We start from the raw sequence: 14663 nt of genomic DNA, 5'->3' as shown, positions 1-14663 counted from the left end.
TGTATTTTTCATGAATACTTTTACTTCTAGTTTCTAGTTTTGTTATACCAACTGCGACGCAAAGTGTAACCACTAATATAATATTATTATATATTGTAGCAACTATATTATAATTATTTTAAAATAATTTTAACAAAATTTTAGTCAAGTTGATAAAGAATATTTTTGATATAATATTGTTTGGATTTAAAATTTAGAGTTTAAATTTTTAAGATTTAGAATTTAAGATTTAAAATTTAATGTTTATTTATACTGTTACTAAATAGATTCTAAAATTGTATAGCAACTATAATTAAAATCACTATTTTAAAATGATTTTAATGAAGTTTAAAATTTTTTAATTAAGTTGATAAAGAGTATTTTGATATAATAACATTCAAGGTTTAAGAATTAGAATTTAAGATTTTAGAATTTAAGATTTAAACTTTAATTAGAACTGTGTAGCAACTACTTAGCATCTTGGACAATCATTTTAAAGTAATTTTAATAAAATTTAATCAATTTTGACCAAGTTGATAAAGATATATTAGTATTTTATGTATAATAATTTTAATTAAAATAAAATAATTAATTTGTCACATTTTAACAAGAGAAAATTATATTGTTTGTAACTGGTATCTTTTCCAATTTTAATTATGTTATGAGTTAATTTATATTCTTAGTCTTGTAATTTATAATATTTTTTAATTTCAGTCCTTTTTCTTCCAAAATTAAAATTTTTCAACGAAAAATGTCTAGTTTGTGATTTGAATATAAAAAACACATGAGTCATAAAAAATCAAAATCCCCAAATTCAATTTACAACTCATCATTTTTCGTTGAAAAATTTTAATTTTAGAGAAAAAATGATTGAAATTAGAAAATATTATAAGTTACAGGACTAAAAATATAAATTGACTCATAACAGAATTAAAATTGAAAAAAAATGTAAATTATAAGACTAAAAACATAATTTTCCCTTTTAACAACTATGAAGTAGTTGCTAGTAGTAACTACTATAACACCACTAAAAGTAAGAATGTGAGACTCCCATTAGGTTTTTTAGGACAGAGTCATGATTAAACCCTTAAAACAGAGTCATGATTAAACCCTTAAATAATAGACGAGAATTCTAGAGTTTAAGATTAAACTTAACAAGGGTATTGGTTCTCCTACACAAGAGGAGAAAGATACGATGAGCACCACCAATTTTTGCCACTTGTCCAGCGATGGACGACCAATTCAACCGTTGGGGCCGACGACTCCAAACGCGTATAAAAGCAAGAGCACCGCCCACGCTTAACCTCGTCCAATTAATTCATCGCCTTCGTATTTTCTTTGTTTCCTTCTCCGGCGATCTTTCCTCGTTAATTAATTGGACCGGTGGCCGAATACATCAAGGGCGCATCCCTCAACAGAGATGGCGGCATGCAACCGCAAGACCCTCGCCGTCGTCGCGCTCCTCCTCTGCTTGGTCCTGTCGGCGGCGGCGACGTCTGACACGCAGCTGTACGATTTGCTGGACAACTCGTGCTACTGCCACTGCATGATCGACCGTTGCATGACGACGCCCGGCGCCACCAGGGAGGAGTGCGCTCCTGCCTGCGACTCCGGATGCGTCAACGGCGGCCACCCTGGTCGGATCGACTCCCAGGATTTCTGTGGCTATTAATTAATTAATGATCCGTTAACTCATTCTTCACTATTTCAAGGTGGATCTTGATGTTATTTATTAATGGACATGGATGAGTGATAACCTTTCTTTGGATTCTCTCTTTGTGGCGTTTGTTGATCAATTCATCTCTGTGAAGCTACCGTTTCTTATGGTGCCAATCACGATGAGTTATTTGCAAGTTTCTCGGTATATATTCAAATCACTCGTCATGTTGAATTATCCCCATAGCCCATCTGCAGTTACCGAGTTTAACCGGTGCCGTCACATGTCGTGCCTCTCATCCAGGTCGGTCCTAGATTTTAAAGGATTTGGTAAAAAAAAAAATCGTTTTAATTCAAGTAAAAAAATTTTATTTAAATTGAATGGTTTAAATATGTTCACTACTATAATATCGGTGGACAAGGATGATGACACGACGATGCAACAATGATGATATCAGACAATGACTATCGGTGTGGATGAAAAGTTTGAGGATGAATAAAAATGGATTATGAAAGATTAAGATTTAAGGAAATATAAATAGGAAAATATTTATCTATTGTCGTACAAATTTTTCTCTTTTATAGGAGTACCTTTATAAAAATCCCATAATATTTTAAAACTTATACTTACATATTTTAAAATGTTTTTCTAATGAATATATATATATATATATATATATATAATTTTACAAAAAAACAAAAAAAACAAAGGTCCTGCTAGAGATGGGGCCATGTACGTTATCCCCACTTTGACAGCCCCTAATTAGATATATTCTCTTCTCATCTAACTCTCAGAGCACTCATGTCAATGTTCTATCTGTTGGGACCGAAAAGTAACTAGAGGGAGGATGAATTATCATGTCCCGGAGGAGTCTCTGTCCGAAGAAATTTCGGCAGCATCTCCCCTGTACGGCGGACAATCTGAAACTTTTCTACAAGCACTATATACCTCAGCCACATGCGGCTGGAATAATAACAATAAAAGAAAACAAACACCACGCAGTTAATATCAAATTGACCTCTGGTACAACCAGATTAAAAATAAAGCGACCCACTGTGCAAAACCAAAACACAACGGAAACGATAGAAACCATATACAAACCAAACACAAAACTGCAGGCTTACACAACCAACAACAAATACAAAATACCACATAACGACATCAATACTCCAAAACAAAACCGGAGTACAGAGCTAAACAAACGATACCTAAACAAACAAAACATCGTGAAATCGATAAGTCCTACGATGTGACGTGGGGACGGAAGAGGATACTCAAGCGACACCAAACCAAACACGAAAAGATAGTATCAGCGGGGTGAGTTCAACAACTCGTGAATACCAATGGACATGAGTAGTAAGATATATCTAACAACAATCATAGAATACGACTTCCTAATCATATATAGGGAATACGCAAACCGAAAGGTGGCGAGGAAGTCAGACTCACGGAACTCTATCCGGACAAAAGGTCGTCAAACCGAAGTGTCAATAATCCGTATGCAGTCAAAGTATGTATCCAACCAAAATGCAGCAACCAATGCAGGAAACACAATCATAAGAATATAAATGCATCAATGCATATGATGCTAATGATGCGTCCTGGTCACCCCGACTCCAGTCGGTCATCTCACACACAAATGGTGAGACCGAGTGGGTAGTGACAAACGTGCACTCTGTCGTCACTACTCACGATGGTGACCGAGTGGACGGGATCTCTGAGTACTCCTGTCGTGACCCCAAATCATAAATGGGGAGCTCAATGCTCTCATCTCCCGGTACGATGGAGGAAATCTCTGCCGGCTACCACGCCGAGTCACCCGACCAACGGAGCCAAGCAGAGTCCACCGTCTGCCGGCTACTACGTTGCTACACTAAATGCAGTGAGCCAAACAGAGCGGCTGCCGGCTACCGAGTCCTCGGACCCGGAGCCAAAGCAGTGAACCGCCACACACTGTCGATATACCACTAATCCATGAGTGGTGGTGTGTGCAGATACTGTAAATGGCGATGTGCTCAACCATAGTAGAGCCGACAATCGCACAAAGATGCAATCATGATGCATGACACTAAGCATCATAAAACTGATCAACATAACCATGTCCATATGTATAAAATGAGTACGGTAAAATCAATGGTCACATACCAAGATCTAGAGTACACAGGTCAGATAGAATATCAAAAACCTATGTCCTGAACATAATAAGTATGGAATATCCTGATCAGCATAGAAAAATTCATATATACATAATATGGGTACCACAGTATCAGTAAGCCAAATCCATGGATCTAGGGTATACAAGTCCTCTAAGGTATAACAACCTAGACCCAAATCATATCCCTCTTCCATAGCATATGTACCAACAATATACACAGATCAAAGAATCAGGGTCTAAACACCCGAATCATATATGATATACAAATAGAGGTACACAAATCTGATATGGCACAAAAACCTAAGTATCAGATAATCTAGATACACAGGCCAGAAACAACAATCCAAATACTAGTCCTAACCTCAGTAAGCATGGTATGTCACTCTAGAAACTAAGATACTCATGGTAACAAGATAATCATGGCAACAAATCACGAGATATAAGCACGGATACATCACAGGTGATAAACCTAACATGCTACGGATATCAAACAGTGACATACCAAAGGCAAACATGTTCATTGCATGTAGTTATAAAATACTATGCATATCCAATGACAATATCATAAAAGATAAGTCAAGAGGTACCCGCCTCCAAAAGAAAAGTCCAATCTGGTCAAATCCGGTAATCAAGATACTAGTCGAGATACTGTCCCGAATCAAAGTCCTGTGATGAACACATAGATATATTTTATTTAGCTACAGTTCAAATGAATTTAAATAGCTTAATAAAATCCACGATACTAAATCAGGGAAACCCTAATTATCCCGAATCTCCATTTTAAATTATACTACAGCAGGGATAAATTCTTCCTCTATTCAAACCCAAATAATTATTCCTTCCATATCGGCATACTACAATTATCCAACAACATGAACCAACAATTATATACTAATCATACTAACTCATGTAAGTCCAAATCCCTACACCATACCTCAATCTCAGTCGTTATTGAACATAGAACACGATGAGCTGATTGCTGACTAGAAACAAGGTATACCACAGCAAGAACTCCTTGCTGCAAATTTCCCCACAGCGCACAACCCTGCAAAACCCAACCTCACTGCTGAAATCGTTGTTGGATTCAAACGGATCATACAACAAATCCCAACTCACCTTGCTATTTTGTTCAGATCCGGCAGCAATAGGAAATCTAGGGCACGCTCCTTTGATTCTTTGCACAACATAGAGGAGGAGAAGAGAAGTCTTCGGCGTCGGCACTAGGCTCGGGTGCCGGGCAGTGAACTCACACCAGGGCAGAGGAAGAAAAGTATTGCACGGTGATCGGCTCTAGGGCACAGGGGTGAGGATCGGCGCTGGCAGAGGAAAACGGTGGCCGGCACTGCTTCGGTCCAGAGAGAGCAGCGACAAGGGATCGACGGAGATGTCTCGGCTGAGGCTTCGTGCGGCATAGGCACAGAGAGGAGAAACACCGAGAGAAGAAGAAGGTCGGTTTCTCCCTTGGTCCGAGCTTATGCACGAGTGGGAGAAGAGAGGAGGGAAGGGAATCGCCGAGTGGCCGGCGGTTAGGGCACGCCGGCGGTTAGGGCTTCGACGCGAGAGGAATCGGCGTCGGGGAAGAGGTGCGGGGATGCTCGGGTTCGGCGACAAAAACAAACGAAAAGAAATAAAGAAATAAAAAGGAAAAAGATATATATATATATATAAATATAATCTTTTCCTCACTTAAATCGGGTAGCCTAAACAGGCTTTTCCGGACCCCGTTTTTATCCCCATTAACTCGTCCCTACGAGCTCCGAAAAATTCTCGAAAAATTTCCAAAAATTCCGGAAAATTCCCTTATTAATATTCGCCTATTTTCCGGTATTTTACATGAATAGCTCGTCGCGTGCAAGGTACTCGTTGTAACTTGTTTCTTCAGAAATACTTAGTGAAAAATACAGAAACAAACTACACAATGCTAACAAGGAGGGTTTACTTGGTATCCACCTCACAAGAGGTGACTAGTCCAAGGATCCACACCTACTCACGCACCCTCCACTAAGAAATCACTCCTTTTCGGTAACTACCGAAGGCGGAGAAGCCCTACAAGCTCACAGTACAAGAAGAAAGAAAGGAAAACAAATACAAGCAATAGCTTACAGGTTTTACAACTGAAAATCCTAACCCTAGCTTTTTTCTTCAGCTGTAGATCCGCCTCTTGACTTGGAAGACCTCCAAGAACCTTCAAGAACTGGCGGTGAGAACCCTGTGGAGAAGCTCTGTGATCGCTGGTGAAGATCGGAAGAAATGACCGAGAGTTCTACCGAAGGAATCGCACGCCTGCAGCCTTTATGTGCGCCAACGGTCGGATCCCGATCGATTGGATTGCTCCCAATCGATCGGGGAGGCTTTGGATCGATCCACTGATTGATCCAAAGCGCCTCTGTGCTCTGGGAATTTGCCTGGATCGATCGGCTGATCGATCCAGCCTTTATCGTGTAAAAACGCGCCACCCCAATCGATCCACTGATCGATTGGGGTCTCTGGATCGATCCACTGATCGATCCAGAGGCGTTCTGTGCGCTCTGCGACTTGCCTCGAGACTTGCCCACTCGAGGCTTGTCGCAGGGACCTTCCCAATCGATAGGCCGATCGATTGGGCATCAACTAATCGATCGGCTGATCGATCCAGACTTGGTTTTTGCCCAAAACCAAGTCCCAAGCCCCCAAACCAACATCCGGTCAATCCATGACCTGTTGGTTCATCCTCACCAAGTGTCCGGTCAATCCGGTCAATCCCTTTGACCCACTTGAACTTTTCCTCATTGTGTCAAGTATCCGGTCAATCCATGGCCTACTTGGACTTTTCCCTTCTTGCCAAGTATCCGGACTTGAACTTTCACTATATGTCTGGTCAGCCTTGACCCATCTGGATTTCCCCGTGCCTGGCTTCACTCACCAGGACTTCCTTTCTGCCTAGTTTCACTCACTAGGACTTCTCTTCTGCCTGGCTTCACTCACCAGGTCTTTCACCTAGCTTCACTTACTAGGATTTTCTTCTACCTGACTTCACTCACCAGGACTTTCACCTAGCTTCACTCACTATGATTTTCTTCTGCCTAGCTTCACTCACTAGGATTTCCTTCTGCCTAGCTTCACTCACTAGGTCTTTCACCTGGCTTCACTCACCAGGATTTCCTTCTGCCTAGCTTCCCAGTTAGGACTTCCCAGTCAAGTATCTGGTCAACCTTGACCTACTTGACTCTTCTTTAACCAACCTGATCAGACCCTGATCAGAGGGGAATTACACCAACAATCTCCCCACATGAACAACTGCACCTGCATTATTCATGTATTGTCAAACATCGAAACCATGACCAAGACTCAAGCTTGGTCGACCAGGTCAACCTTGACCTAAGGAATATTGCTCCAACAATCTCCCCCTTTTTGATATTTGACAATACCTTTAAGTTATGCTAGTCTCATAGCCTCAAACTTCTTTCTCATGCCACTAGGTAATGAGAGCGTAAGTTACAACCTACATTCTCCCTCTAAGAAAACAGACTCCCTCTTAGATAATGAAGGCCTAACTTAAACCCTACATTCTCCCCCTATTGGCACACATCAACAAATTCACTTGTTGACAACTCTCCCCTTTGAGACTCTCCCCCTGAAGAAGTGCTCATCGTTGTTCACAACTTCACTCGTTGCGATCAAACACGATAATGAAGATCTCATACCCTTCATTTATCCTCAATGCTCACCCTTGAGCATTAACTACTTGAATAACCCAAATGAAGGTCTCATACCCTTCATTTGCCTTTAACCCTACATTCTCCCCCAATGTAGACAAACACCCAACCTTGAGCATTTATAACTTAAACAATGAAGATATTCACTCTCCATTGTAATCCAATGCTCAACCTTGAGCATTTTTACTAAAGAAGGTTAACCACCTTCCAAGGTGTATGAAAAATAATTTTCATGTCCTTAAAGAGTACATCCCCCTAAAGACATGGTCGTACCTTCTGTCATTGCACCAACAATGACTTGGAATCCCTAAATCTTTAGAAAACCCAAATTTAGAATTTTTGAGGTTCAAAAGTTCAAAATTTGAATCAAACCTCAACCTAAACTTCAATTTAGTCTTCCTTAACCAATCCATCCTTGTTTTTAACATGAAAAATACCCTTTTATGTATACAAATATATTTTTAGGGGTTAGGAATGGTTACCTAGACTAAAATAGATTTTAAATGCTGAAAATAAGCTTTCCTAGCCAAAAACAGCATCTTCGATCGATTGGAGTTGGGTTCCAATCGATTGAACCATCTTGAATCGATCCACTGATCGATTCAGAAGGGCTGGATCGATCGGTGGATCGATTCAGAAGGGCTGGATCGATCGGTGGATCGATCCAGACGGCTTCTGTTCGAGAGAAGCCTGTCGTCAATCGATCGCCCGATCGATTGAGACACTTCAATCGATCCACTGATCGATTGGAGACATGAAATTACTGAAATTCAATTTCAGCCAATTTCAGAAACCCCTAGAAAAATCTACAAAATTTCAAAAATCGTGAAAATTTGTGTAGACGTTATTTAGGGTATACTTTATCATGGAAAAATAATTTTCTAAGAAAATACATCATATTTTCGAAGATGGACACAAACTCGAAAGCTTGCAAAGGCTTTAGTGTTTTCTTCAAGTTTGTGTCTAACTATTCAATGGTGATTACTATCAAAAGATAGCCTTCACGAAGGTTTTCCAAAATCATTTTAAAAACATTTTCAAAACCAATATCCCACCATGTTCCTTGAGCTTAATGCACATGACTTGTACATTAGCTTTCCCAATGATGGGAAGACACATAACTATGTGTTTTGATGAACTTAAAACTCAAAAAAATGCACTAAATCAGCATGTTGAGTTTTGTTCATCATCCTAACATCTCACTTGTATCTAATGTGTACAAAACACATACAAGTCATCTTATAGGTCTTCGTGAGATGTAAAATTTGGTTTTGCCCTAATCTAGGGATCATGCATATCTATCTAGGCATTTTGTAGATATTGAACATCCACCTAGGATGTCACTTGTTGATACACTTGTACCACTTGTTAATAAATGTCATTTGTCCTTAATTTTAAGGAAATAAACATAATGCATGATAATGTTATGACATACATCAAAAAGAAATAATTTTTCAAAAGAAAATTTCCTATAACTACATGATGTATGTATGACATGACATGATATTTTTGTATTTTTTAATAATAAATCATGAATGCAAAAATAAAACATGATGTCATGGCATATAATGGGCAAACAATCATGACAAGGTTTAGCATAAATAAAATATACCTAGATTACCTACCTAAGTATCTTTAACCCATAGCTTATCCTAAAACGTAAACCCTAGATTGCCCAATATCCTCAAGAAAATGCCAAAACCCAACTTGGCATTTCTTTAATCTCTTGGATTAATTATGCCAATTAAGAATTTAAAGCATTCCTCAAATGTTGGCATATTTCATTTTTCCACAAGAGTGATACTAAAAAAATACCAAAAATCCCAACTTGGTATTTCCTTATGTTTTCCCAATATGTGCCATTTTAAAATAAAATCAATACTTCTCAAAGTTTGACACATTTTACTCTTTCAAAGAGTAAATCATAAATCCATTTAATTTTCAAAGGTTAATAATAACCTTGAAAATGCTCCTTGAGTGTCAATTTCTTCAAAGTTGGGTTAACTGCCCTTCTTCTTAGAGTTGACACTCTCTAACCCATCTATAGGGTAGAGAAGATGCTCCTAGGAACCCAAAACCTATTGGTGCTCCTTGGATGCTCTAAGTATTCACTAGGGATAACTTCCCTAGATATCTTCCTAGTGACCTTGTTTGGCTTCTTAGAAGCCTTGGTCACATTTTCTAGGTCAATTCTAGGGATTTCTTCCCTTGTGATCTTCTTAGTGACTTTCTTAGACTTCTTAGAAGTCTTAGTCACGTTTGTTGTTACAAAGATACTTTTAGGGATAATTTCCCTTGTATCCTTGACTTGACCTCTAGACTTAGGGTTGGTTCCATAGCTATATGGAACCCTATGGTAATTAGGTACATCCTTTTTGACTTTAGGTTTGTATCCCAAACCTCTATTTCCCTTGGATGACTCTTGTTGTCCTAAACCTAGATTTTGCTCATTTTGCCCTTTAAGGATATTTTCCATCCTTTTTAGGATCTTTTCTAGTTTGTCAAGTCTTGACCTCAAGACTTGATTTTCCATCACTAAGTCCTTAGTTTTTGGTTTTCCATTAAATCCATGAGCATTTTTGTTTCTAGGCTTGTAGCTAAAATCCCTAGAGTTCTTGCCTAGACTTTTACCTACCTTTCTAACCATATGTGTGGTAGTCTTAGCATGGAGAGCCATATGTTTTTCTTTAATGTTACCATGCTCTCTATTCTTATGGTAAATAGCATTAAAATGATATAATTTAGAACTAGCATGCTTTTTGCCATAATTTAACGGGGTAGGCTCAATAAAAGTTACCTTTCTTTTTACCTTGGAGGCTCCCCTTGAATTGTGCTTCCTCCTTGATCCTTAACCACCTTCTTCCCCTTGGGACATTGGCTCCGGTAATGCCCCTTTTTGTTGCAAGAGAAACACACAATGTGCTCCTTGCTCTTCTTTGTACTGGGGATGGTCTCCTTGGGCTTCTCCTTGCCCTTAAGTGCCACTTGGCCCTTCTTCTTGGCCAATTTAGAGCATTTACTCTTGTAATGGCCATGTTCCCTACATTCAAAGCATATAATATGATTTTTATTATTAATTGAGATATTTTTACCTTCACATGTAGGGATGGCACTTGGTCCTCCATGTGATGTGGATGTAGAGGCTTTCTCTTGATCCGATAATGATGTTCCTCCATTTGATTTAGCTTGACTTGTGGAGGTGGAAGCTTCTTCATCCTTTTCTTCTTTTGACCTGGATGTGGAGACTTCTTCTTCTTCTTGACCTGGTGTCAATGAAAATTGCTCCCCCTCAATCCTAGAGGTGGAGGCTTCATCATCTTGTACATGGAACAAGGAGTATGCTCCCTCCTTGTTCCCTTCATTGCATTCCCTCGAAGATGAAACTTCTTCTTGGACTTCTTCTTCGGAAGTTGAGCATCTCTCAACTTCGGAGTCCTCCTCTTCGTCTTGCTCCAATGAGTCACCCTCTTTAGATTCTTCTTGATTTGGTACAGTGGAGGGGATCTCATGAATCTTTGCCAACTTGCTCCAAAGCTCCTTGGCATCCTTAAATTCTCCAACTTGAGCCAAAATATTGCTTGGCAATAAGTTGACCAAAGGCTTGGTCACTTTATCGTTAGCCTTGCTCCTTTGAACTTGCTCTTGACTCCATTTGCTTTACTTGAGAAGCTTGCCCTTGGAGTTTGTTGGAGCTTCGAAGCCTTCCATAAGAGCAAACCATTGCTCTATCTCCATCATGAAGAAATTTTTGATTCTTGATCTCCAAGAATCGAAGCTTGTAGATGTGTACGGTGGAGCCACCCTTATGTCAAATCCAAGCCCGTCTTGGAATTCCATATGAAGTTGAGCTTCTTGTGATGAAGTTTTCGACTTGTAGAATTGCTCCAACTTCTTCACCCTCTAGCTCTTCTTGTTATGTTTGCCCCTTCCGGCGATGATTCCGGTGAAGAGCGACCTCACTCTGATACCAGTTGTTGGGACCGAAAAGTAGCTAGAGGGGGGTGAATAGCTCGTCGCGTGCTAGGTGCTTGTTGTAGTTTGTTTCTTCAGAAATATGCAGCAGAAAATATAGAAACAAACTACACAATGCTAACAAGGAGGGTTTACTTGGTATCCACCTCACAAGAGGTGACTAGTCCAAGGATCCACACCTACTCACGCACCCTCCACTAAGAAATCACTCCTTTTCGATAACTACCGAAAGAGGAGAAGCTCTAAAAGCTCACAGTAAAAGAAAAAAGAAAGGAAAACAAATACAAGCAATAGCTTACAGGTTTAACAATTGAAAACCCTAACCCTAGCTTTTTTCTTCAGCTGTAGATCCGCCTTTTGACTTGGAAGATCTCCAAGAGCTTTTAAGAACTGGCGGTGAGAACCCTGTGGAGAAGCTATGTGATCGCTGGTGAAGATCGGAAGAAATAGCCGAGAGTTCTACCGAAGGAATCGCACGCCTGCAGCCTTTATGCGCGTCAACGGTCGGATCCTGATCGATTGGATTGCTCCCAATCGATCGGGGAGGCTTTGGATCGATCCACTGATCGATCCAGAGCGCCTCTGTGCTCTGGGAATTTGCCTGGATCGATTGGCTGATCGATCCAGCCTTTATCGCGTAAAAACGCGCCACCCCAATCGATCCACTGATCGATTGGGGTCTCTGGATCGATCCACTGATCGATCCAGAGGCATTCTGTGCGCTCTGCGACTTGCCCACTCGAGGCTTGTCGCAGGGACCTTCCCAATCGATCGGCCGATCGATTGGGCATCAACTAATCGATCGGCTGATCGATCCAGACTTGGTTTTTGCCCAAAACCAAGTCCCAAGCCCCCAAACCAACATCCGGTCAATCCATGACCTGTTGGTTCATCCTCACCAAGTGTCCGGTCAATCCGGTCAATCCCTTTGACCCACTTGGACTTTTCCTCATTGTGTCAAGTATCCGGTCAATCCATGACCTACTTGGACTTTTCCCTTCTTGCCAAGTATCCGGACTTGGACTTTCACTATATGTCTGGTCAACCTTGACCCATCTGGATTTCCCCGTGCCTGGCTTCACTCACCAGGACTTCCTTTCTGCCTAGTTTCACTCACTAGGACTTCTCTTCTGCCTGACTTCACTCACCAGGTCTTTCACCTAGCTTCACTCACTAGGATTTTCTTCTACCTGACTTCACTCACCAGGACTTTCACCTAGCTTCACTCACTAGGATTTCCTTCTGCCTAGCTTCACTCACTATGTCTTTCACCTAGCTTCACTCACTAGGATTTCCTTCTGCCTAGCTTCACTCACTAGGTCTTTCACCTGACTTCACTCACCAGGATTTCCTTCTGCCTAGCTTCCCAGTTAGGACTTCCCAGTCAAGTATCTGGTCAACCTTGACCTACTTAACTCTTCTTCAACCAAGCTGATCAGAGGGGAATTGCACCAACAATCTCCCCACATGAACAACTGCACCTGCATTGTTCATGTATTATCAAACATCGAAACCATGACCAAGACTCAAGCTTGGTCGACCAGGTCAACTTTGACCTAAGAGATATTGCTTCAACACTATCATTATATCCAAAATTTAGGCTAAATAACTTATTTTATTAAGTTTAGACAATCATTTTTCACTGCACACTACATCAATTACTCTAAAATTTCTATTATCTTTAATTTTTTATCATTTTTTTCTATTTTTAAAACTTTTTTTATTATTATATTTATGAAATGAGTAGAAGGATAGAGATTGAAAAGAAATATTATTTTATTCTTTAGTGTTTATTGTGTAAATTTAATGAATCATTATTTATCAAATCTAAATTTATAGAATAGATAAAGTAACTGATGTAAATATTTTTTAATTATGTGATCTAAAATTTAAGATAAAATTTTTAAATAAAATAATTAATATGAATGCCTTTAGCATGCAAGGCCAGTAATCATAGGACAGAATCTAGGAAAAAGAGGTGGATTGAACTTGGTGGGAAAGGGATGGATTAAGTAAACAATTTTTCTATAAAAGGAACTAATGTGTAATACATTTAATAGTGAAAACTTTTTTAATAATAATAAAATATCTTTGGCTGGGCTAGATCCCCTTTAAGAAGATCCGCCCCTGATTAATCCAACGTTTAAAAACTCTTACAAACGACTTCTATAGCTTAGGAGCTTGAGAGAGCTGCCACATGTTTCCTTAGGAGCCATCTTGTCAATTGTCATTCTATAACATGCACAAATGATCATCCCTAAACCATGTGTGATATGCCAGTCCAGTCCAGACATCCCTACTTAAGACGCCCTAGCTGTATAGATCCCAGCCTAAAACCTTAACACGAGACAATTCAACTTGTTCGTCTAGGACGACTCAAGGCATAAGCTAACTATGACCTATGCCTAGGGTCATTATTTTATTGGAGCCCTCAAGAATCCTAATATTATTTGTATTAATTTTTAATTATTTTTTTTAAAAATTATATACTTTATTTTAAAAAAATTAACCGGTTCTTTCTCTTCCTCACTAATACCTTATTTCTCTAAACTCGACCGACTCTTCTTTTTCCGCATCAATCTCTCAAAAAATGTCGTTCCCCTCCCTCGCAATCGTCAATGATCCCTTACTCTTCCCCTTCCTCACCAGTAATCCCACGCCCATTCCATCCCTTGTCAATTATTATGCGGGGTTTCCCTCCCTCATTAGTGATCTTGTGTCGTTCTCCTCCCTTGTCGGTGATTCAACTCTCAAGGGATGCCTTGCAGTGATATTTTTTCCTCGATAGGAATAGAAAGTAGGATTTCCTTATCTTTTCGACACAAAGCAATGGTTCCTCCTCCATTCGAAGCAAAACAATGATCAGCCTTCTTCTTTCTGAGTGAGAAACTTTAGCAATTTAAGGAAAATAAAAAATCAAAGTTAAATCCTTTCTCACGTTCCTTAAGCTCACCGCTCACCCTTCTCATTTTAATACTTACAAGTTACAACAAATGATAAGATGTTTGATTTTTGCTATAGTTTATTATTTTTTATTATTGATATTTGTAATTAAAAAAAATTGATAAGTTCAATTAGTCTTATTAATTAATCTTGAGATAATTGACTCGGATCATGGAAGTTTTCCACCTACTACTAGAATCAATCAGGAAGCACGCGTGACGAGCAGCTCAGAAGTCCAACATCTTTTGATTACATTCCTATT

Source organism: Zingiber officinale, chromosome 4B (assembly GCF_018446385.1).
Source record: "Zingiber officinale cultivar Zhangliang chromosome 4B, Zo_v1.1, whole genome shotgun sequence".
In the NCBI taxonomy this organism is placed as follows: Eukaryota; Viridiplantae; Streptophyta; class Magnoliopsida; order Zingiberales; family Zingiberaceae; genus Zingiber; species Zingiber officinale.
Note: the sequence above shows the minus strand (reverse complement) of the source record.